At 43.0% G+C, this 21,917-nt stretch overlaps 1 long non-coding RNA gene across 2 annotated transcripts in view; it reads left to right on the top strand.

The window, feature by feature from the left end:
* The window catches only part of LOC147124845 (uncharacterized), a 1,171,333-nt gene extending 1,151,203 nt beyond the window's left edge, over positions 1 to 20,130 (top strand). For both annotated transcript variants that reach the window (XR_015079125.1, XR_015079124.1), the window contains exon 4: positions 14,977 to 20,130. This is a non-coding gene — a long non-coding RNA (uncharacterized LOC147124845). The remainder of the gene's footprint in view (positions 1 to 14,976) is intronic.
* Positions 20,131 to 21,917: the final 1,787 nt, after the last annotated feature.

The following is a 21,917-nucleotide window of genomic DNA, read 5'->3' as shown; positions in this document are numbered from 1 at the left end:
TGAGATCATGGCTGATCATCCAAATTCAGTGCCCTGTCCCTGCTTTCTCCCCATATCATCCCTTTAGCCTCAAGAAATATATCTAACTCCTTCTTGAATATATTTAATGAATTGGCCTCTACTGCCTTCTGTGGTAGAGAATTCCACAGGTTCACCACTCTCTGGGTGAAGAAATTCCTCCTCATCTCAGTCCTAAATGGCTTACCCCTTATCCTTAGACTGTGACCCCTGGTTCTGGACTCCCCCGCCATCGGGAACATCCTTCCTGTATCTAGTCTGTCTAGTCCTGTTAGAATTTTATAAGTTTCAATGAGATCCCCTCTCATTCTTCTAAACTCTAGCGAATATAAGCCTAATCGACCCAATCTCTCCTCATACATCATTCCTGCCATCCCAGGTATCAGTCTGGTGAATATTCGCAGCACTCCCTCCATGGCAAGAACATCCTTCCTCAGATAAGGCGACCAAAACTGCGCACAATACTCAAGGTGTGGTCTCACCAAGCCCCTGTACAACTGCAGCAAGACATCCTTGCTCCTGTACTCAAATCCTCTCACTTAAGAAAGCTGACCACTTTGAATGATTATATGACTATAAATCACTGGTTAGGCCTCAGCTGGAGTATTGTGTCCAATTCTGGGCACCACACTTTAGAAAGCATGTCAAGGCCTTGGAGATGGTGCAGAGGAGATTGACTAGAATGCTAGCAGGAATGAGGAACTTCAGTTATGTGGAGAGATTGGAGAAGCTGGGATTGTTCTCCTTAGAGCAGAGAAGGTTAACGGAGATTTAATGGAGATGGTCAAAATTGTGAATGGTTTTGACAGGGAAAATAAGAAGAAACTGTTTCCACTGGCAGGAGGGTTGGTAACCAGAGGATACAGATTGAAAGTAATGGGCAAAAGAACCAGAGGGGAGATGAGGAGAATTTTTTTTACGCACCAAATTGTTGTGATGTCGAATGCACTGCCTGAAAGGGCGGTGGAAGCAGATTCAATAATAACTTTCAAAAAGGAGTTGGATAAATACTTGAAAAGGAAGATAGGAATATAGGAACAGGAGTAGGCCATTCAGCCCCTCGAGCCTATTCCTAATTCAATTAGTTCATGGCTGATCTGTATCTTAACGTGATCTACCCGCCTTGGTTCTGTAATCCTTAACACCCTTGCTGTACAAAAATCTATCAATCTCAGTTTTAAAATTTTCAATTGACCCCCAGCCTGAACAGTTTTTGGGGAGAGAGTTTTAGATTTCCACTACCCTTTGTGTGATGAAGTGTTTCCTGACATAATCCCTGAACGGCCTAGCTCGACTTTTAAGATCATGCCCCTTTGTCCTGGACTCCCCTACCAGAGGAAATAGTTTCTGTTTATCTGCACTATCACCTCTTTTAATCATCTTAAACACCTCAATTAGATCACCCTTAAATGTTCTAAAGCCAAGTGAATACAAGCCTAGTCTATGCAGTCTGTCCTCAGAATTTAACCCTTTTAGTTTCATTCTGGTGATTCTGCACTGCACCCCCTCCAAGGCCAATATATCCTTCCTGAGGTGCAGTGTCCAGAATGTAGTTCTCTAAATGGAAATATTTGCAGAGCTATGGGGAAAGAGCAGGGGAGTGGGACTAATTGGTTAGCTTTTTCAAAGAGCCGGCGCAGGCACGATGGGCCGAATGGCCTCCTTCTGTGCTGTGTGATTCTATGATAAATTGGAAAATCTCAAACAGACAAATCTTCTCTCCTTAAAAAAAATATGATGAAGAAGATACTTTCTTTAAGCTGTACTCATACTTCAAATCAAGGTATCCTCACATACCAAATTCTGCACTGTTCCTATCTCTGGACCTTACTTGGCTAGTAGTCTTCGGTAAAAAAAATTCTTCATTATGCTACTCCCCTTGTTTCTAACTTATTCGGTTAACAAGTCTCGCACAATGATTCATGATTTTATTTAAAACAGATTGAATCCATTGAAATTGCTGTATTATGTTATTTTAGATAGTCTTACAGACTTGCAGTCTTGCAGAAAAGAATTGCCTCTAATGTGTGTGGGGGTGTCGCACCAACCAAGTTCAAGGGAAGGACAAGTCATGTTTGGCGTAAGAAACTGACATCCCGAATGACTTTTCTGTATTGCTCAATATACCCATGTGTTGTAGAGGATAGTTTATTCAATGAGTAATCCTCCTATTTCTAAAAGTGCCAATTGAAATGTATAGGTAGTTATTTTTGGGACTATTATATGATTAAATTATGCAGATTTGGAAAGCTAGATGATGATCAATGGGTTCAAGTAATATCCTCTAATGGAACAAATGTTTTCTCTTTTTTCTCGAGTGTATGGAATTGGGGGCAAATGTTATGGTCTGTGGGTTTAAAAATAAACAGAAGCCATATGAGAATTGAATCAAAATCTAGTTTGGTTAGGAGAATAGGACTGAAAATAACTTACTACACATTTCAACTGGCACTTATGGCAATAGGAAGATTACTCATTGAATAAGCTATTCAGTTAAAGAAATCTGAGTCATAACTAGTGGGGACTTCAAGCGAATTATGACACAAAGTGAAGCCGAGGCCGTGAAAATGACAAAATGTCCCTACTGTGTATTTGCCACATTATAACCAGCCAGTGTGTGAATGTGTGTGTGTGTGTAGGATGGCTGGTGAGGGCAGGAGTCCAAGTGAATGATGTGAATCACTGCCCCTTTTCCTTTTCAGGGGATATAGCTTGTTTCCAATTCCCACCAACACAGATGGCTCTCTCTGAGGAATCTTAATTGCTGGCATATTGGGCCTGTGCACTAGACCATTGATGTGACACAAGAGTGCCTACTGCATATCAATTCCTTTGTAAAGCACACTGCCAACAAATACTAATATTTAGATATTTGAGTCTTCTTTATAATATTAAATATTAATGGCCCAGAACTTCGGGTCTCCACGGGTGAGTACGCACAGGGTACTCACCCGTAGGCCCGATGGAAGTGCCGGTTTCCTGCATGCATTGCGCATGCGCGGGAAACCGGCACTTCCGTTCCTCTGAACAAAGGGGTTCAGAGGGCGAACGTGTGCACGGGGGAGGCTGCGCGTGCGCATCGAACTTCATTTTTTTTTTACAGGTTTTCCCGGGAGGGTAAGCCTGCAGAATTTACACATTTAAAAAGCAGGCGTAAGGCCTGCTTTTTGCAAGGTAAGTGGTGAATTAATTAAAATTAAAACATTTTTTCCACAGGTTTATTATTTTTAAATACTTTAAAGCAAGGTAAGTTTATTTTTAGCCCCGTTAGAAAATAAAATTATTTTTTTCAAAACTTTAAATGATTGTTTAAAATAGTTATTTCATGTAATTTATAGTTTATTTAAAAAATGTGAGTTAAAAAAAAAATTATTTGAAGATTTAGTGCTATTTTGGGGCCGTAGTATTTATAAGTCTTGACAGCACTTCCTGTCAGACTTATGAATGGAGCATTCCCTGCTCCGATTGGCTGCCCATGGCCCACGTGATCCCAGGGGACGCATCGAACTAACTGCGCCCCTGGGATACGCAAGCACTGCGCGCCGGCAGCTGGACCAGGCCCAGGATCAGAATTCCACGCGGGCCCAGAGCTCAACGGCCGGCGCACTAGGTAAGTGCAGGTCGGGGGCTTGCACCTGCAGGAAGCCCCGCACCCGAATTTCTGGGCCAATGTGTTTTCCTGCTTATTTACGTTCAGTTCTACTATGAGGTTTCTTTGTGGTGGTGTTTTCTTTCTTGCAGAGTTTATTTCAATCATCTAAATGAAAGTGACATGTGAAAGGCTGCTGTAGCTCACTTGGTGTCGCCTCCAGGCCATAATATGTTTTTGAAAACATCGGCTTCTTTTGAAGGCCATACTTTATAAAAGGTTTCTGTAGTAATAATAACGCACATAAAAGTGCATCAAGATATGGCGGATCTATGCAGAGCTGGAATTGAATGTGAAATGACAGGTAGCATTTGCTCCAGTAGAAAGATTTTTACTGCTTTGTTTTTATACTCTTGTGAACAGAAGATTGTGCAGTATGGATTATTCAATTCATCCATCCATTACGTGATATTATAATACCTGTCGAGACTGAATTTGTTAACTATCATTAACTGGTTTTTGTTCCCAATTGTATGACCACATTGTAGTATTGCTATTGATTATGTTTCTAGACAAATTATTCTGGATGAATACTGGCAAACTACCCAAATAGCTTATGTCTGCTGCATAGGGGAATTATCTAATGCTATTTTATAGCAACAACACCAGTTTGCAGTAATCTCATGGTGTATAATGCTGGTAACGTGCTTTGAGCACAAAACAACTACAAAGTAATTGTTTATTAGGCTTATTCATCTGTTAATGCTGGAGAGTGGATTCCTATCTGCGTCAAATGGCAAGGATTAAACTCAACAGCACAACTGATTTAATTTATGTAGAAAATAGTCACATTCTATGGAAGGATGAAAGGAAAGAAGCCACAATGGTCACATCTGTTTGATTTTGGAATGAACAGCAATTGAGTGGAATCCTTTGGCACACTGTCATGCTGAACAAAAGAATGGTAAAATTCAAGCTTGGGCCATGAGATATCCGAAGCGACACAGTGTATCTGAACTCGCATTAAGAATAGTACTGTGGATTACATTCCACCTGGAACAAGATGCTTCCTTAAAGGAAGAAGAGGAAATCAGAAAGGAGATAACATTTATGTTATGAAATGCCCAGCCGAGTTAAGCTAACTCACTGCAGACTAGTGTTTGAACCTTGGACCGTCCTATATGTGGTTAGGTACAGCACCAGTTTAAAAAATAAAATATTTGCATTTATATAGAAAGACTTGAAAGACTTGCATTTATATAGCGTCTTTCACGACCACCGGATGTCTCAAAGCGCTTTACAACCGATGAAGTTGTAATGTGGGAAATGCGGCAGCCAATTTGCACACAGCAAGATCCCACAAACAGCAATATGATAATGACCGGATAATCTGTTTTTGTTATGCCTTATATATGCAACACAGCAGGAGGCCATTTGGCCCATCCTGTATGCAATGCTCTTCGTCAGAGCATAGAAATTGGTCCAAACATGGACAAAAGAGCTGAATTCCAGAGGTGAGGTTAGAGTGACTGCCCTTGACATCAAGGCAGCATTTGACTGAGTGTGGCATCAAGGAGCCCTAGTAAAACTGAAGTCAATGGGAATCGGGGGGAAAACTCTCCTCTGGCTGGAGTCATATCTAGCACAAAGGAAGATGGTTGTGGTGGTTGAAGGTCAATCATCTCAGCCCCAGGACATCGCTGCAGGAGTTCCTCAGGGCAGTGTCCTAGGCCCAACCATCTTCAGCTGCTTCATCAATGACCTTCCCTCCATCATAAGGGCAGAAGTGGGGATGTTCGCTGATGATTGTACAGTGTTCATTGCCATTCACAACTCCTCAGATAATGAAGCAATCCATGCCCGCATGCAATAAGACCTGGAAGACATTCAGCTTGGGCTGATAAGTAGCACGTAACATTCGCGCCACACAAGTGCCAGGCAATGACTATCTCCAACAAACGAGAGTCTAAACACCGCCCCTTCACATTCAACGACATTACTGTGGTGTATGTAACCTGTTCCACCTTAAGAGAACTTAAGCCTGGTCCACCTTAAGAAAGGTACTACTTTCTTTGGCTGCTGTATACGTAATACCGGTGGTGACCACACCGGTATATAAGCACAGTGTAATAATATTGTATTCAGTATAGTCCGACCTCCAACCAGTAAAGACCTGTTGAATTTACTCTTGTGGTCTGTGTAGTAATTCTCACTATAACACACAGACTTAACAGTGGCGACGAGTCCGATTCTTACCCTGCTGCAGTAATTTCCACGGCGACTTCGTCCACAGACAGGACGTCGAAGAGAGGTTTCCACCCTCATCACCTACGGGAAGACACGTCGAGCGGCAGGCATCGAGCAACCGGAGTGCAGAAGACATCCTGACCTCGAAGCCTCCATCAGCGACTGTCAGCTTCTTCTACTACCTCGTGGTGGGTAAGCCGGGCAGCGACGCGACAGAAAGTCAACCACGTTGGCTGTACAGACGGGGCTCGGAAGACGGAGGAATAAGGGCGGTGAGGTCGATCGAGACCAGAGATAAGGGCCGGGCCGCTTTCGAGCGAGAGGCATAGCGCGGGACATCGATCGCGACCGGAGATAAGGGCCGCATTCGGGCTAAAGGCGCAGCGTCTGGGGAAACTGAAGGCGCGAGAGCCGCGGTGAAGAGGAGACAGCGTCGGGGGACGGGTGAAGACCGCCAAGCGCGGGAAAACCACCATTTTGTGGGCGGAGGACGACGGCAAGAGCGGGAAGCCGCCATCTTAGATAACATTAAAAATACGATAAATTGCTACGATGCCTAAACATGGGAACATTAATGCCTTCGACAGTGATATAGAGACTGGGCTTTGTATGTAGAACACATACAAAACTATTGTAAGGCAAATAAAATTCCTGAGGCAGATAAAGCACTAACATTACTAAACTTAATGGGTGCGAAGACATACGGGCAATTGAAACACCTGTTATCACCAGATGAACCGGCGGATAAGACGTTCGAACAGATTGTTACTGTCCTAAAAAAATCATCTTAACCCCACGCCGCTGATGCTAGCGGAACGATTTCAATTTTACGATAGAAGACAGCTGCAAAATGAAAGCAATGCTGAATATTTGATGGAATTACGTAAGCTAGCAAAATATTGTCAGTTTGGAACGGGACTGACAGAGGCACTTCGAGATAGATTTGTGTGTGGTTTATTTAAACAGGATACACAAAGGAGACTGCTCGAGGAGAATGAGCTGTCTCTCGAGAAGGCGGTCACTATGGCAGCAGCACACGAGGCCACAGCGAGAGGCACGGCAGTAATGCAGCTACGGCCACCGGAACTCGGTACAAACAAATTGGGTTTGAGTTCTGTCAAATGTTATCGTTGTGGAAAGACAACGCACGATCAGAACCAGTGTTGGCTTAAAAACCAAGAATGCAGACCGTGTGGCAGGCTTGGCCACATAGCTAAAGTATGCCGGTCAGGAAAGAAGACCAGCAACAAAAAGTCACCGCAAGGAAAATATGCAAAGGTACACAAGGTGACAAAGAACAGTTTGACCGAACAGAAGTCAGATTCAGACGCTAGCAGTAATGAACTGGATAGCTTAAGAATACACAACGTTGGTAAGGATACAGACCTCCAGACAATTTGGGTCACTCTTAAGATAGCAGGAGTCCAAGTAAAAATGGAATTGGACACTGGATCGGCATTGACGGTCATGAATAAGAAAGATTACAGAAGGTTATTCCAACATATTCCCTTACAGGATACGGAGATTATATTGAAAACGTACACGGGGCAAAGAGTGTACCCCATCAGAAAAATAGAGGTAGAAGTGGTCCACAAGGGCGAAGGAAGCCAAGTAATGGACTTATATGTGCTACCTGAAGGAGGTCCACCACTACTAGGACGGGAGTGGATTAGGAAAATGAATATGGACTGGCACTCCTTGAAAGCACTAACGGTAGATTCCAGGGAAACAGCTGTCAAACCTAAACGATTGTCCAGAATATTGGATGAGGCTAAAGAGGTGTTCCAGCCGGGACTGGGAACACTGAGAGGAATTACGGCAAACATCAAGATTGATGAACATGCACAACCAAAATTTTTTAAAGCCAGACCGGTACCCTATGCAATACGACCTGCGGTTGAAGCGGAGCTGGAAGCACTAGAACGTTCAGGTGTACTGTCTAAAGTAGATTGGAGTGAGTGGGCTACGCCCATTGTTCCCGTTATGAAACGTCCTGCGAAAAATAAGCCAGGAGATCCAGGGAAGGTTCGCATCTGTGGAGATTTCAAAATCACCGTTAATCCGGTGCTTCACACGGTGCAGTATCCGCTTCCACGGAGTGAGGATATTTTCACTTCACTGTCTGGCGGGAAACACTTCACCAAGATAGACCTGGCGCAGGCGTACTTGCAGATGGAGGTTGAAGAAGAGTCACGCCAATACCTCACGATCAACACGCATCGAGGGTTGTACCGGTACAATAGGCTGGTTTTTGGTGTGGCATCAGCTCCAGCAATTTGGCAGAGGGCCATGGAGCAGGTATTACAGGGAATTCCAGGCACACAATGTTACCTGGACGACATTCTGATCACAGGTGATGGTGATGAACAGCATCTCGCTAACTTGGAACTGGTGCTCAACAGACTGAAAGAGTATGGACTTAGAGTAAATCGGCAGAAATGTGAGTTCTTCCAGAAGCGGATCTCATACTGTGGTCATGTCATTGACCGGGAGGGGCTTCATAAGTCTCCTGACAAGATAGCGGCAGTTGTAAAGGCTCCCGCTCCGGAGAATGTCTCTCAGTTGAGGTCGTTTCTAGGATTAATCAACTATTACCATAAATTTCTGCCAAATCTATCCATGGTGCTGCATCCGTTGAACGCTCTTTTACAGAAAGGGGTACCATGGGACTGGGGCGAAAACTGTAAGAAAGCATTTCGCAAAAGCAAAGAATTGATCACCTCAGAGGAAGTGTTGGCTCACTTCAACCCAACACTGCCTATTCGGTTGGCTTGTGATGCTTCTCCATATGGTATTGGGGCAGTACTCTCACATAAGTTGCCAAATGGCACGGAAAGGCCAGTCGCGTTTGCATCCAGATCATTGACCTCTGCTGAGCGCAACTATGCGCAGATCGATAGGGAGGCCCTTAGCCTTGTATGGGGAGTGAAGAAGTTTAATCATTACCTACAGGGCCAAAAATTCACACTTCTGACGGACCATCAACCGTTGGTGTCCATTTTTAACCCTCAGAAGGGTGCTTCGGTGATGACAGCACAGCGTCTCCAGAGATGGTCTCTTTTCTTAGGGGCACATCAATATCAGATAGAATTCAAAGGTACGAAACAGCATGGCAATGCTGATGGCCTGTCGCGCCTGCCACTACCTGAAGATGAAGACACGACGGAAGTTGACCCTGTTGAGTTATTTCATTCGACCATTATCGAGTGTTTACCTGTCACCAACGCAAGTATTGAAAGAGAAACCAGGAACGACCCGACACTGTCCAGAGTCTACGAGGTGACAGTGAAAGGATGGCCAACATGGGGTGATCCTCTGTTACCGGCATTCTCGGCAAGGCGAGACCAGCTGTCCGTCTGCCATGGTACTTTGATGTACGGGACAAGAGTGATTATTCCTCCCAAGTTAAGGGAAAGAGTTTTAAAAGAACTACATGAAGGTCATCTGGGGGGAGTTAAAATGAAAAGTCTTGCTAGGGCTTACGTATGGTGGCCGGGTATTGACCAACAGATTGAGGAGTTAACGAAAAGCTGCGCTGGGTGTCAAAAAGTGCAAAATGCACCTCCGATAGCACCGCTACACCCATGGGAATGGCCTTCAGCCCCATGGCAACGCGTACACATTGACTTTGCTGGTCCATTCATGGACTCCATGTTCCTAATCGCGGTGGATGCACATTCCAAATGGCCAGAAGTCATCAAGATGAATACCACTACTTCAGAAAAGACAATTGCGGTGTTAAGAACAATATTCACAAGGAACAGATTGCCAGAACAGATCTGTTCGGACAACGGACCACAGTTTGTATCGGAAGAATTCCAACAATTCTTGAAGAAGAATGGAGTTAAACATTATACCTCTGCCCCATATCATCTGGCGACAAACGGGTTGGCTGAAAGATTTGTCCAGACATTCAAAAAGGCTATTAAGGCCATGAATGATGATCAGATTCCGCTGCAACACAAGGTCGATAAGTTCCTGATGTCATATAGAAACGCCGATCATGCCATGACTAACCAAAGTCCTGCTATGATGTTTTATAACAGGAGGTTGCGGTCCAAGTTGGACTTGTTAAAACCAAATGTGCGGAGGGAAGTGGAAAACAAACAGTTTCGGCATATTAACAGCAAGACCACTCGAACTTTCGACGTAGGACAACCAGTGATGGCAAGGGGCTATGGAAACGAAAAATGGCAGTCCGGAACAATCCGGGCCAGACAAGGACCTCTGATGTACACCGTAGATATTGGCCATAATGTGATAAGGCGTCATGCGGATCAACTGGTAGAGTCGAGAGCAAGGGTCGAACCCATGGTTGTGACAGGGACAGCTGTGGAAGACGTTCATGAACCTGAAGCATCTACCTCGGCCGAGAATGTATTTGATGATGATGACACCCAATACATTGGCAACCAACTAGAGGAGGCACCTCAACAACAAGAATCAGAGACCACTGAAAGGCGTTATCCAAGCCGAATCAGAAAGCCTCCTGAGAGACTGAACCTTTGAACTGTTATACCTGAAGTTATATATGTATATATGTTATGTTTATTTGGGGATATGACTGTTAAGCTAAAAAGGGAGGATTGTGGTGTATGTAACCTGTTCCACCTTAAGAGAACTTAAGCCTGGTCCACCTTAAGAAAGGTACTACTTTCTTTGGCTGCTGTATACGTAATACCGGTGGTGACCACACCGGTATATAAGCACAGTGTAATAATATTGTATTCAGTATAGTCCGACCTCCAACCAGTAAAGACCTGTTGAATTTACTCTTGTGGTCTATGTAGTAATTCTCACTATAACACACAGACTTAACAATTACCATCGCCAAATCCATCACCATTAACCAGAAACTTAACTGGACCAACCACATAAATACTGTGGCAACAAGAGCAGGTCAGCGGCTGGGTATTCTGCAGCGAGTGTCTCACCTCATGACTCTCCAAAGTCTTTCCACCATCTACAAGGCACAAGTCAGGAGTGCGATGGAATACTTTCCACTTGCCTGGATGAGTGCAGCTCCAACAACACTCAAGAAGCTCAACACCTTCCAGGACAAAGCAGCCCGCTTTATTGGCACCTTAAACATTCACTCCCTCCAGCACCGGCACACCATGTCTGCTTTGTGTACCATCTACAAAATGCACTGCAGCAACTCACCAAGGCTTCTTCGGCAGCACCTCCCAAACCCGCGACCTCTACCACCTAGAAGGACAAGGGCAGCAGGCACATGAGAACACCACCACCTCCAAGTTACCCTCCAAGTCACACACCATCCAGACTTGGAAATATATCGCCGTTCCTTCATCGTCGCTGGGTCAAAATCCTCCCTAACAGCACTATGGAGAGTACCTTCACCACACGGACTGCAGCAGTTCAGGAAGGTGGCTCACCACCATCTTCTCATGGGCAATAAATACTGGCCTTCCCAGCGATGCCCACATCCCAGAAACAAATTTTTTAAAAATCCGAATCTAATCCCACTTCACTGCTGTCTTCCCATAGCCTTGTATCATCCTCTGTTTCAAATATTTATCTAATTTCAAGAATCAAGATTTTATATCATTTGAAAAAATGGGGATGAAAATCTCACCAAACAGTTCAGCAGGCAGACTCACATATGCAGCTATGTATTTATATGGTTACACAGCCACGTGAATTCATTCACAAGAGAACAGTAATGTAGAGTGCAGGGGATGCTTGTATGTTTGTATATCATTAGTTCTGTACTACCTTTGACTAATCATAGTATGAAGAAAGACATATGGAAGTTGATGCACTCAATATGTTACTTAATCTACACACGTTGATGTTAAAAAGTCACTTTATTTTATTTGCACTCTAAAACACAATTTTGCTGAACTCAGTTTTGTGACTAAAGTACAAACATACAAGTTCCCAATACTCTCCCAGTGCATTTTGTGATCAAGTTTGGGAATTCAAATGTAGTTAGAAAACTGTATTTTAAGTGTAGTTAAGAGCTTGAGATTTAAAATATCTTGCGGAGAAAAGGCACTAAATAAGTCAAGTGAGCCAACAGAATTACATATACTGCAGCACGAATGTGATTTAGTTTTGGCATAACTGGCTATTAAATTTACACCACTGCTTTAGCCGGAGAAAGAAAGACACGTATTTATACAGCACCTTTCATGACCTCACGATGTTCCAAAGTGCTTTACAGCCAATGAAGTACTTTTGAAGTGTGGTCACTGTTGTGATGTAACAAGCGGGCCAACTAATTTGTGCACTGAAACCTCCCACAAACAGCAATGTATAATGACAAGATACTGGGCCGTATTTTCCGATTGGAGTCTTCCTGCGTGTGGAGGCCTCTGATCTGGAAAAAATCTACGGACTTACCTGTGGGCTCCTGAGATGCATACACTTCCGCTCCTGGGCCTCTCCAACTCGAAATGTGCAGGGCCCAGGTATCCCAGAGGTCCCTGGAATCACGTGGGCCATGGGGAGCCAATCAAAGAAGGAAATCTCCCTTCATACACTTGACAGATAGACCTGTCAAATATATGAATGGAGATCACCCCAAAAACACTGTAAAACATTAAATAATTTTTTTTTAAACCATCGCATTTTTTAAATGAGTTGAAATTACAATAAATTAAATATTATAAACAAAAGTTTTATATTTTGAAAAAAAGAATTAAAGTTTTTTACGGGGCTAAAAAGAAACTTACCTTTTTTTATAAGTATTTTAAAATTATAAATGAGTGAAAAAAAAATTTTAAACTTTTTTTCAACTCTTATGCTGATAAAAGCAGGCCTTATGCATGCTTTTACCAGGCGTAAGATTTCTAAGTGTTTTCAGCGGGCAGAGGTTCTGCAGAAAGCGGAACTCTCCCCCCACAGAGGCCCTTCTCCAGGGCAGGCTTCGCATGCCTGAAACCGGCATTCCAATGACCCGACATGTGTGTACACACACCCGTAGGGATCGGAATATACGGGCCATTGTTTTAGTGATGTTAGTTGAGGGATAAATATTGGCCAGGATACCAGGGAGAACTCCCCTGCTCTTCTTTGAAATAGTGTAATGGAATATTTTAATTCTACCTAAGAGAGCAGAAGGGGCCTCGGCAATGTTCCCTTTAAGCTGCACAACAGTGCAGCACTCCAGGGATCCCGCACAGCAGGCTTTCCGGCTTTTCAATGCAAAAATCACGCATGCACGATATTTTGAATGGCCTGCGCTGCCCCTTAAAGGCGGTAATAAAATTTACAAGCAACATTGGGCCTCGGTTTAATGTCTCAGCTGAAAGATGGCACCTCTGAATGTGCAGCGCTCCCTCAGTACTGTATTGGAGTGTCAGCCTGGATTTTGTGCTCAAGTCCCTGGAGTGGGGCTTGAATTACTGACCCAGAGGACAGAGTGCTACCCACTAAGCCAGGGCTGACACCTAGAGTACAATATATTGTGTATTTAAAATTGACATTTTCCCATGTTTAATATGGTTATAGGGGGTTATTTTGGTGAGAGGGTGAAAACAGGCTCTCAATGGGAGTTGTGCTAATAAGACCCGCCTGTTTGAAAGTCTGGTTTCAGCACGCAATTTTGGTCCTAATTGCTGATTACCATAATTTGAACTTGCCTGGAGGCTAAATCAGACGCCTGCCGGTTTAGCACTGAAGCTGTGGAGTGCACTGGCTGGCACACAGTGGCAGGTTTCAGGATGGCTCAGGGACCAAGTGAGAGGGTGCAGAGTTTCTTGGACACAGCACTGGAGATCCTGGTGGAGGAGGTCCAGAGGAGGACGGATATCCTGTACCTGCAGGGGGGGAAGGACGCCACCTCGCCCTCCTGTCCCTCTCTCCTGCAACAGCTGGTGCTGCTCTGCCTGGCCTCATATCTTCCTCCCATTCCAGACGAAGGGGGACCCCTAGCAGGATACCGATGGCCAAGCCCTCCCTTTCTCCTGGTGACTCCTAAGGTATCCATTAAGGTGCAGTAGCACAGCAATTACTCTTTTTAGGTGAAGTCCTATGTTGAGCAGGTTGGGCCTATACTCATTGAAGTTTAGAAGAATGAGAGGTGATCTTATTGAAACATATAAGATTCTGAGAATTTTCAGAATAAATGTTGATGAAGTTTTGGTGAAGCCTTGACAAAGTGTCCCAGAAAGTCTCCCGATATGTTTCAAAAGTCCTCTTCAAACTACCAGCAGCAAGTGAACAGTTAAAGGTAATATACATTTAAGTAGTGCTCAAAATCCTCTGCAATGACTAGTTTACTCCCAATCAGCTGATCGCTGTTAGGAGAGGGCGTTAGGTCAAGTGCTAGTCACCAAAATGCCGTGCACCCTCATTAATGAGCGCTAGCAGGCAATTTAAGTAGCAATCAGCCCCTTAACGATCCTCCGGGCGGCCGTTCCTAGCACAAGCTTCAACTCCTTTACCAAGATGGTGTCTTGCGCTAAATGTGGGCTAAACCGGTGTTTTAGCTTAAGACTCCATCTTGGCCACCTCGAAGGCTCTTTAGCGCCTAAAGTATCCAGGGAAAATCGCCACCTAATAAAATAACTACCCAGCCTCTTCTCTGAAAACCAGGTGAGCAAGAAGGAGGTCATCTAATTGAGTTTGCAGTTAGGGACTGTTTTAAGAGGAAAAACTGTAAAATAACTGACTAGCCAGATTTGTGTAAGAAGGATGCATGACTGGCTGTGAGCAGCAGGTCTTTTTTGTTTCCCATTTAACATCAAGGATTGGTATGGATGACTAATAGACTGATCATTGCATTTCTAAATATCAATCTGTGTCACAACCCATGAATACCAACTCCCGCAGCCCAATGATATTGACTGCTTCACTGATATTCTCTTTGATACCCAAAGTCACAGACATGAGCAAGGGGTTTCTTTCAGTAATGCTAAGTCACTGCATAAGAATTCACTCGCCATTGTAAGTGTAGGTCTAATTTTATGTGGTTTCCATAAATGCACCTGCTCTTTCTTTCCATAACTATTTTTTGTTGATGTTGTTCTGACTGATTTTTCCAAACACATGGATGATGTATTAATTAGTCATGTAGTTATTATCATGATTCATGTTTCCAATTTTCTTTCTTGAAATTGTATTTTGTTCTAATTTCTGCTTTCCTTATTTCAAAGGTCTCAGGATAGAGCACGTTCCATTGAATTTCAAAGCCGCAGACTCAGGGTAATGTAAATATCTTTTCCTCCCAGTTTTCTTGTTCTGAATATTAATTAGAATTAGACAGAGAAGTGCTCATTCAGACCAAAAAATCCTTACATGAAATATGAAGTTGTGTTTGGGCACAAGCCAATGTACAATTTTGCTATATTAATTTGCTGTAATTGGTTGTTATGTATATTTCGCCTCTGTGCATATGCTATTCTTTGAGTGTGGTTTCAAAAGGCTGATTCTGACTTGCTCAGGGTTTTTAAAACTGATTCTGCTACCTTTTAATTAACACTGCGATGGCTCAGACTCTCAATGTAGTACACTGCTGCTGCTTTATGCTTTGGAAACTGTTTAGTTTGTCCATCTCATTTTAAGCAGCAATTCTTGCCTTACGATGAGGCTGATTCTCAAACATCTTCCACTTATAATCCAAAGGCAATGTTCAGTATGTTTTGAAAAATTTTATAATCCAGAAGTAAATATTGTTGTACCTGATTTCCGGGTCACAGAGGAAGCACAAATATCATTCCCATCTTAGATTTGGTCATTTGGATGTATTTGTTGTGAGATGAGAGAGAAGGAGAGGTCCAGCATCACACATACATATGGTATAATTTACGAGATCTCATGGCATCTTTGCTCAGCTGGGTACAATGTCTGACTGACTAGTATAACTAGAACAAATTACTTGAGTGCTAGGATATACAAAAGTTCAATTTATGATATTGGGCAAGTCGCCCTTCAGATTGGAGGTTTGCCTCCCCTCATGTCATTTGGTAGATATACAGCCTCTGTTGACGTTCACAGCACAAGGTGATGAAGGAACCATTCGAACATTGGTCAGAAACAGAAGTGTCAATCTCAAGCTTCTAATGCAGCAGATGTCAGGGAACGAGCACCTAATCTTCAAGCTCAGGTGCAATTTTATAAATCATCTGAGCTTCGTGCTGACATCCTCTGAACCCCTTGGCTTGCAGCTTGTAAATCCACCAACGGTATCCATTGCCCAATGTTCAATTCACAGCATGCAGGTCTGCCTTTAAAATCTCCTCTGCCTGGAATTTCCAGGGGGGTTTCGCCGATCACCCGCTGTAGCTTTGGTAGAAATTTGACGGAAACCCCAGGCTGCCATTTACATCATTTTTCAGGGGAGATCGGGGAAACCCCAATAGAAATTCCATTTCCCCCCTCTCCCAACTTGATAACAGATACTCTGAGATGTCATGTATTGAAAAGTAAAACTGCCATTTGGTTATATTTTAATTGTGTGTAGACGCTTTACAAACTTTAACCAGCTTCTTTTCACCTGGTTAATATTGGACCATTCTTTCTGCATATACGCAAATGCCACATGTCTGAGTATTATGGTAACCAGGAAATAGAAATAATTAATTTGTGCACTTGGTCACGAATATCATTGATTGTTTTGCAAGTTAGAAACTGTAGATCCAATTTCCCTAAAACTTCTATAAGGAAAACTAAAGCTCCTAATCATATCTCTACTTTGATGTAATAATTTGTCAGAAGTGTAGATGAGTGGATACTTTTTTTTAACAGTGGTCCATTGAAATAAGTTCTTAAGGAGTATTTTTAAACCCAATGCAAACATTGTAGCTAAGCATTAATGTTATTGGAGGGTTGAAATAAATAAGGAATAAAAATAAAGCAGATTGACACTTTGATTGGCATGTGAAGCAAAACATGTTCATTGTTTCAAATGCAATGATACTTAAATGGAGAAAAAGGTGAGCTTTTGCCTACTATTTTTCGATTGACTGTTACAGCAAAGGAAGATTGTAAGGGTAAACCGGGAGAGCTTCTTCTCCCCGAGACGGACCCTCTGATATAAAGGGTCGATGTCCACCTTATTCCCAATCAGTCACTCGGAGTCCGGAGGTTTGTTCAGTAAAGCAACTTTATACAAGTCGACAGGGGAGTCACTCATCCTGGGACGAATGCTCCCCGATCGCTGAAATTCTCCTGCCATATATACAGGTTTTGTTCTGAGTCGTGGCTACTGTTTACAAATTAGGTGCATTACACGTATACATTTCTTTCATCATACAGTTGGCTTCGGGTGCAAATTCTTGTGACCTGTGTGCATTGGTCTTGTGACCCCATACGTTATCTCTCAATACATTCCTCAGTTAGTGATTCACGGTTTGTGCACTTTGGCCACGTTACACCAGACATCCCCTCTGTTATATGTTTGGAGATATGCTCTGTTCCTTAATCCCCTCATCTTAGCCCTTTTTTAATCCTTTCAAAGATGACAAATCATTTCTTTATATTGCAAATGGTGGAGGTTAAGCGAAAATCAAAAGTACGGAAATCACAATAACCCTTAGAAATTGATTCATTTGAAAATAGGTGAATCAAAGTCGAATCTAATTCCTGTACCATTTACAATCTTTATTCTAGGAAAAGCATCCAACAATTACAAGCCCATACATTTGGCTCTCTCGTGGCTATTCATTCAAGGTCCTCAGCCTAGTATTCAATGGGCAAAGAGTCAGCTGTCCAAAGCTGCCCAATATCTTCAAATAACTAGACAATCTTACTGAGGCAGCATACATTACATGCAGAGAAGGTGTGAGAAATGGAAGAGTCTCACAGATATGGCAGCATCCAACACATAGGAGTTACAACACATTGTTAGAGAGCTGTGTGATGCACCTATCCTATGTTGTATCTGGCCTGGGAACCCTTGGTACTGTCACCGAGAGCAGGAAGGAGGGATGCTCCATTAAATCGTGTATGTGCTCAGTTTACAGAGCACATAATGCACGTTCATGCATGTACACATCTGATTAGTGCTATAAAGTTTTATCAGCAGCCTAGAGGGTGCTCAGAGTGAACAGGACAAATAAAAACAAGAGGAGGTGAGCAGTGACAGAGAGGAGGGTCGAGCTTTATCTGCATCTTAATTGTCATTTAAACCATACTGTAGATTGCGTCTGTCGAAAGGCGAGGGAGTTTGATCTGGAAGCTCAGGACAACCCTATCCTGGGTGTCTGTCCACTGTCAGCATTAGCTCGGATTCTCATTAAAGTTGGCCTGAATTTGCGAAGTATTTCAACAAAACTGTCATGGTTTTGGGGGCCAAGATGCTGGGGGTTAATCTTGAGATGACGTCTGCTGCTATTCATCTGGATCTGGTAAATCCCGTGCAGAATAATTGTAAGCTTCCAACACCCAACCAACCACCCAGTGGCATGTGCACGTCACGACTGGTTTTCTGTTTTTAAGTAACAGATATCCCCTCCTCTGCAACTCCATGGGAGTAAAGGTGAAGGGAAAACAAAACAAAAATCTGCAACCCAAATGAGGTGCAGGAGATAAAATGGTGTAAGGTAAATGAAGTTGAAGAATAAGTAGGACTGCTGGAATCATCCACTGGATGGTGTGTAGGTGCTTGAAGGGTTTTACTTTTAGGGGTCATTGTGTAGAAATCATTCCAGAACACAACCTGTTACTGTTTGCCATTTCAATTTCTTTTTAAATTAATTATTAAGCGAATATAAATGAGAAGGCAGCTCCTATTAACATCTCATTTTAATGTAATTACACGAAATGCGTCTTTCGAGGTGCGCTCATTTTATCTCGTGTACCTGGTTTGGGTGTCAGTTTTTTGGGGGGTTTCTTCTTGTTTTCCTTCACTGAGACTCCTGTGGGGTTGTGGAGGGGAGGAAGAGGGCCTGGCATCAGAATTCTACACTTATCGTCAGAAGATAAACCTCCAAGGTCTTAGCCCCAAAACCATTGCAATTTTCCCTGGTTTAGGACAGGTTGTCAGCTGTGAGCTTGGTTGTAAGAGGATGGATGTGCATCAGTGAAAACTCATTAAAGCTGGGACAGATTTATGGCTGATAACACCACAGCGGCTTGTTGCTCAAAGTAATACAGACGCCTGAGTATTTGCTTCGAATTTAACCCTTTTGCAGCTTGAACCAGCATTCGGCCCGCAGAATATTGCTGTCTTCAGATTATCTTGGTCTTTTGAGTTTAGTCAGGGAGAACTAATTTTTTTAACCCTACCTCAATTTATTCCCCCATTCCCAAATTTCCTGGCTGCAAAGACTGGTTTAAGTTACCCAACTTAAACCAGTCTGTGGTTGTTTTTCCTTCCCTTCGTGGGAAGTGACCTGTGTCTCCTTGGCACCTCCCATTGCGGTACGGATAGGATCTGGGAAATTCCATGCTGAATAATTGTAAGAGTAAACACACAACCAACCACCCAGCAGCACACACACTGCACTACTAATGTTCTTTTTTTAAGGAACAGATAGCCAGATGTCAACTCCTTGAAGTTTTGATAACTGTAAATACAAAAGTTAACATCAATAGTGCAAAATATGGTAGAATCAATTAAACATTTGCTGCCGTAATGACTAATCTGCCAAACATCAATGGCTAAATATCTTCAGTATTACTGAAAAAGGTTGTATTGTCAAGCCATAACCTCCAATGGTATCCAAGGTAGTGGCAGCTGTGGAGATCACATTTTGGAACAGTTTTCAAAGCCATTATGTAAGTTGAATTTTAAAGTTGTTTGCAAGATTTGCTGTTACAGAAGTTGCCAGGATCCACAGCTGCCACCATGTTTGATGGCCCTGATTTGCCACGGGGAGCTTTCTTTCTGTAAGATAATACAAATTTTTATAGGATGAGACAGATTACTGCAGATAATTTATTCAGTATACATTTCCAGTTTGTCACATCCACCTCATGTTCATAGAAATTATTTTAAAAAAGGACTAGAATGTAGACATAGACTGAAGGAAGACCACTCAGCTGATGCCTCTAGACAATCCTGTTGGTAATGGAATGCAGCCCCACAAGAGCAAATCATTTTTCCACTGCTCTCTCAAAATAAATAACATCTTTAAGAAGGTAAAAATAATGGCATAAGTACAATCTAGGCTGTATCAAAGTTTTGGTTGGGCTAGTAATATACCCTTACTTACCAAAAGATGAAGGGGTAGTAATTGGTAAGTGTTACGCCCGTTTTTGCAGCTGTCTGCAGCTCTTCAGTCAAATTTAACTGAGGCCCAAGACCCAATTCCAATCGGGCCCCGGGCCTACCTGTTTCGGTCCAGGAATTGTTCCCTGCATCCAGTTCACACCAGCAGATCAGCGCTGTGCAATTTCTACCTCAAAACTGATTTTTGCAGGCCCATTGTGGACCTTGAAGTTGGCCCCAACACACAAGAATATGAGTAAATATTGGACCCAAAGGTATCTTTTTGCCACCCATTCTATTTTGGAAACCACTTAAAGGACCTAGTGCAAGGAAAAGTCAACTTTTGTAATTATACCTTCTCTTAGAGATAAGAGAGCAACAATGGACTAGTGATCCTGATTTTAAGCTGGTAAAAACACCTTTGCCAGATTAATTGTAACCTAACTCACTGGCCTCGATTTTCAGTGTGCCGTGAGGTGGGCTTTTAGGCATGCGGGGGGCTAAAATCCTGAATTCCGAGGTCCCGACACCATCCCGCCCAAAACCCACCTGCACGTAAGTTTCCAGGGAGGCGGGTACCCGCCCCGCACTGGGACCCGCCGACCCAAGGCAGGATGGGATTAGTGCCAATTAACTGCCTGTTAACAGGTAGTTAACAGGCAGTTTTTAGCCTAATCCCTATTTTGAGGGGTGTCATGTGGAATTCCCGACGACTCCAAACCACGCCAGGTTAGAGCAGGCGGGCCGTCGGGTTGAAGGACTTGGGGGGGTCACGATGTCAGTGTTCAGGTGAGTGATGGGTGCATGAGTGCAAAGGTAAGTGTGTTTGGTGTGTCTAAAGTGTGTAAAGAAGTTTAAATTACCTGTACTTACCTTAACAACCTTTCTTCCTCTAGGTTTCGGGAGTCCATCACTCAGCCGGCACTGAAAGCAAAATGGCTGCGAGCTGCCAAAAGTGACAGCCTTCAGCTTTCATTGCCGGTGTGAGTTCTAACTGAGTCTGTGTAGAAGGACTCAGGTTAGAAGTCAGACTGTCAGTGTTTGACAGCTTCAAACAGCTGCAATACACTGATATTTCATCTGTCAAAACGTCTTGACAGATGAAATTTCAGTCTGTGACGTCACCTGTTGCCGGGTGGCCCTTAATTGGCCTGCTGAACCCGCTGGGCGGGCTCAACAAGGTCAATCAAGGGAAAATTGCGTGGATTGGCTGGACATCGATGGAGGCGGGACTAAAACCAGAAAGTTGTAGTCCCGCCTCCTTCCCGACTGCTGAATGAAAATCCAGCCCACTGAATTTGTTCCTACGTCTCATTTGAAGCTTGAACGCACAAAGCTTCTTCCATATTTTGCTGTGTTGACATACATGTGCAATATTGAGTAACTGGAAGTGCATATTAATTACTTGGAAGGAAAGCAAATGGGTCTACTTAATGCAGGCACTGAATTTTCACCTACCTTGCCACCTCAACCTTCTGAAAATTAGAACCTGATCAGACCTCAAAGAAAATGACTCTGCTTTTTTCTTACAGTTTGAGCAAATGTTGAAATAGACAAATGTCGAACCAAAGCACATGAATTTCACAGTGAACATCTGTCACTTTTTACAGACACCAGAGCTTTACAAAGGATGTGATGTTTCAAAAGTATTGACATCATATCTTTTGAGATGCACTAATGTTCTCAAAGTGTTATTAAACACTGACTTTACATTGTTTCGATGCAGTTACAATATTCAGTTATATGCAGTCCATAATGTTCCCTGGCAATCAACAGAGAGTATTTCTTAAAAACTTTAAGTGTGATTCTGTCACAAAAGTTAAACCCTCAGTGTGGACATCCCTTGCCAACAATGAAGAACACTTTGCAGTTGTGCTTTTTGTAAAAACACTCAACAGTATTACAAATAAAACTTAAAATATGGAATATAAAATGTAATAGATG

Source organism: Somniosus microcephalus, chromosome 1, assembly GCF_052327205.1.
Source record: "Somniosus microcephalus isolate GS21.2 chromosome 1, FLI_Smic_1.0, whole genome shotgun sequence".
Taxonomy (NCBI): Eukaryota; Metazoa; Chordata; class Chondrichthyes; order Squaliformes; family Somniosidae; genus Somniosus; species Somniosus microcephalus.
This window is presented reverse-complemented; position numbering and strand designations above follow the sequence as displayed.